We start from the raw sequence: 4,589 nt of genomic DNA, 5'->3' as shown, positions 1-4,589 counted from the left end.
TATATATATATATATAATTTCCTTAATTAAAATTTTGATAAGTAAGCTAGAGAATCTTTCTTAGTATGATTTAAAGTGCATGTAAATATTAATTTTTTTTTATGTTGTAAGAAATGTTAGTTAATCTTCTTATTTAATATTTTAATTTATCTTAAAAAATAAAAAAAATGAATTAAAAAATCTGATTTTTTTATTAGATAACAATCCCATTATCCCCACTTTTTTAGCCTAAAACTCCCCATTAACTCACACGTTTCTCACCCTCACTTCCCACTTCCCCCGCTCTTCTTTTCCATCAACACATAAACACCAACATATTAACTTCCCTCACTCACACATCTATATATTTTAGAATTCTCCACTTCAACAAAAAAAAAAAAAAAGGAGAACGGAAAAGCAAAAAAGAAAGAAAGAAAGAAAAGGGGCGGAAAGAACAGACAAAGAAAAAAGAAAGAACAGATTCATCAAATTTTTTACTAAAAGCTCTGTCAATTTTGATCCGGAACATCGTCTTCGTTGCCGAGTTGTGTCGGAGTTGAGTCATTGAAGAGGTTAGCGGTTTCTGGTCAGAAGTCATTTCGTAGCTTTGGGTTGTTGTTCGATTTTTCGGTCGCCGCCGTCGCATCGCTTTTCAATACATTTGGACGTTCTTTCATCATATTAAAGGAGTTGGTTTGCACGAAGGTCCATTTCTCCATGTAATCTCGTGCTCTTTCTTTCTGTTGTTATGTTAATTGTGTGATATTTTCGTTGAATTTTGCGCTGGAATTATAGTTAGTCTTTTCTTTAGTTGAATGAATTTTCTTGGTTGAATACATTTGTGATATAAATTGATGAAGTAATATATGTGACTAACAGTGAATAATTTGAGAATTAGACTTGAACTAAGATTAAATAAAGTAGAATTGGGGTTGAGTTCACATTCTTGTCTTAACACAAATCGATCACGGTATCTTCATAAATAAGAGAACTCCATAACATATAACCTCAGGAATCATGAACCTGTTAGGATGTTTTACACGCGCTCTTAGTTCATTGAATTATTGTGATTATGTATACGTTTGCGTATATATTCACAACTCCTTATAAACATTCGTAGAAAGCTTTAAGCACGCTTTAATAAATTATCGTGAGTATGTATATGTTCGCGTAACGTAATTACGATTTTTAAACTTAAAACCAAGGTACACATTCGCATGACGTTAGCCCAAATAATCTTAATAATAACATTGTGTTCTAAAAGATGGGACTTGTATTTTAAACTGTTTTCATGCTTCTTTAATTTTCTCTAATGGTGATTAACTCAATGTTTTGGATTATATACTCATCTTGTTAGAAGATAAAAGTCTTATTTTATTGTAGTGTTCGAGTAAAATCTTAGGGAAGTTTTTTTTTTTAAAAATAGAATGGGCTTTAAGGTTGGTAATCTTGCAATAATTATTTGTTGGGACCTAGTATAATAAATTTTAAACAGACCCTTATCTTTGATCGAGTATGTATTTGAGAAAAATATATTCTTATAGGCAAATCACTGATTTCTTCTTTCCGATTTAATCAGTTGGAATTATATCTTTTCCTTGGGTTTTAGCATGTTAAATGGCTTAGCAAACTCAGAACTTGGTTCAATAAACTGGAGCTCTTTTATTAAGGTCCATTCCATCTACCTTTATTGTTTCAAATACTTTGCTTGCGTATATCTAATATGCCGTACGTGTTTTTTTTTTTTTTTGTGAGAACGAAATTTTCTCTTATGGCTGATATTGTTTGGTTTTTTTTTTGATTGTCAAGATTTTTTTTTAGTTAAATAAATAAAACTGATAGAACACAATATTTAAGTGTTAGTTTCTTAAAGAAGTATTCATGTTCACTTTCTTTATTAAAAATTTGACGTGGCAGAATTGGTATGGATTTAAGTTATTAATACTTGGTAAAGTCTTGGAAATAATTGGACCGTTTCTTACTGTTTGTATCCTTAGGTTACTCATATCTTATATTAGCACGTCGTCTTGTTTATCTACTTTATTAGTTAATTATTGGATTTTATCTTAAGTCTTTGACTGATAGCAGTAGTTAGTAGAAGAAATCAAAGGGGCCATAGATTGTGGTAAGTAAAATTAGCAAGCTAGTCCATATTAAATAGTGCAGCCTTTTAAGACAAATAATTAAAGTACTAAAATTGCACACGTTAGTTTATTTCTAGAAACGTCCCCACAGATTTATTCCAGACCTTACAACAACCTCAAATTAGTTTATGATAAATAATCCATTCCATCGCTAGCACTTTAGGCACGTGTTAATTCAAATTACCACGATTATGTATACGTTCGCGTGACATAATTATAATTCTCAAATTAAAGGTAAGGTATGCGTTCGCGCAACTTTGACGAAATAATCTTAAAAATAATAATGTATTGTTAATTGTGTACACGTACGCGTGACATGATTCCTGACACACTAAGTAAATCGAATTCACGTACGCGTGATTCTTTTCAAGATAATTCCATAATTACAAATAATCAAGCAATTAAAAGCGGTTTGAGGCAAAAGTGCATAAATTTCTCCAGAACATAAAATATCCAGAATTAGTTAAGCCGAGTATAATTATTTAAAGCGACCGTGCTAGAACCATGGAACTCGGGAGTGCCTCATAGCTTCTCTTGGGTTAACAAAATTCCTTACCCGGTCTTCTGTGTTTCTCAGACTTAATCAGAGTCAATTTCCTTGAATTGGGATTTTAAAATAAATGGTGACTTGGGACACCAAAACTCAATTCCAAGTGGCGATTCTTAAATACAAATGAATTAATCCCTTTTCAAATAACGTCACTTAAATTGGAAAAACTCCTTTCTTTCCTATCTCCTAAGTAAAAAAGGAGGTGTGACAATTTGACTTTATTGTATTGTACTGTAACTGATAAGTTTACTAAAATACCCTCAATTGTTTTAAATATTATCAAGAATTACACATAAGGTAATTAGAGTTGGAATTAAAAATCAATATTATATCGCTAATTGGAGGTGAAGTTATTAGAATTAAAGTTAAAAATCAAAGTAGAAGAAATAAAAAGAAGGCAAAACCTATACCTGGCATTGGAGTCGGAAGTGGCACAAGGAAAAAAGGAAGGAAGACGTAGGTTATAGGTTAGGAGATTTGGATTAAAAAAAAAGAAAGTAAAGGGTAAAATAGAATTATAAAGTAATAAGTTTGGGCATAATTGGAAAGACAAAATAAGAAAGAATCTCACTATACCAAATGGGTTGTTTCAAGAAATGGGACTTTTTATTGTTCCGGAACTATGGATTTAACAATACTGTCACGACCCAAATTCCACTAAAGGTCGTGATGGCGCCGGACACCACTGTCAGGCAAGCCAACCCAAAATACTTAATTAAATTCTCATTTCAATACTCTTGAAAACTATGACTTTTCTTTAGATTTACCAATTTAAAAGATAATCGTCTCAAATCAAATTAAATAATAAGCAGTTGATACAAAAATACTTTACAATCATCCCAGAACCCGATGTCACAAGTGCATGAGCAATTTCTAAGAAAAACTCGAATAAAGTACAACAACTGTCCGGAATATAATTGGACAGAAAATAAATAAAATCCTGAGAGAGACTATACTAGCTGCGGGTCGCCTCGAGAAAATACAGCTCACCTAGTCTCCGTGTCGATCATGCTGCTATGCCTGCTAAGCCATTAGTGGCGCACGTGTCTGTGCAACAAAAATGCACAGAAGTGTAGTATGAGTACAAAAACAACGTGTACTCAGTAAGTATCCCACCTAATCTCGAAGAAGTAGAGACGAGATGGCAACTTCGACACTTACTAAAGGTCCAGTAATAATATTATTAACGCGATGACTCACGGATTTATTAAGAACAACAGTAGATTGAAATGAATTACTAGACAGGTAAAAAGTTTCTTTTTATAAAAGGCCTCCGGATTCATAATCCTTCAATTAACAACTATCTCAAGTCGGGAGAGCAGCTACCAATGTCAATAAATATCAAGGCAAGCAATATAAGCATGCGCAACTCATGCCGAGGTCGTACGGCCCGATCCAACATAAATGTAAAATGTGCACTGCCGAGGGTCAAACGACACGAACCATAGATGCATCTATTACCCCGCTCGCGAATCATACGTGCGACGCGGTCAAACTTAAATAAACAATCACCCTACTCTCGAATCATACATGCGACGCAGGTACACGTAGTAATACACGCTCAAACAGCCAATTAAGAATTTATCGGGAACATTTATCCAAATAAAAGCCAATTCTCTTTCAACGATTTAAGAAAATGAAGTTTAATCCTTTTATAAATTCATTTACCAATTCAATAGGATTTAAGCAATTCAAACTGTCAATAATATTACAAGTATTCCAAGTACAACATGCTTTTGGGTCGTACACTACCCAGACAATAACATAATAGTAGCTACGCACGGACTCTCGTCACCTCGTGCGTACGTAGCCCCCACAAATAGGAGCACACAATCAATTAATTCACCTATGGGGACAATTCCCTCTTACAAGGTTAGAAAGGAGACTCACCTCGCTCTGAAGATCCATAACCGGCC

Source organism: Nicotiana attenuata, unplaced genomic scaffold (genome assembly GCF_001879085.1).
Source record: "Nicotiana attenuata strain UT unplaced genomic scaffold, NIATTr2, whole genome shotgun sequence".
Lineage (NCBI taxonomy): Eukaryota > Viridiplantae > Streptophyta > Magnoliopsida > Solanales > Solanaceae > Nicotiana > Nicotiana attenuata.
Note: the sequence above shows the minus strand (reverse complement) of the source record.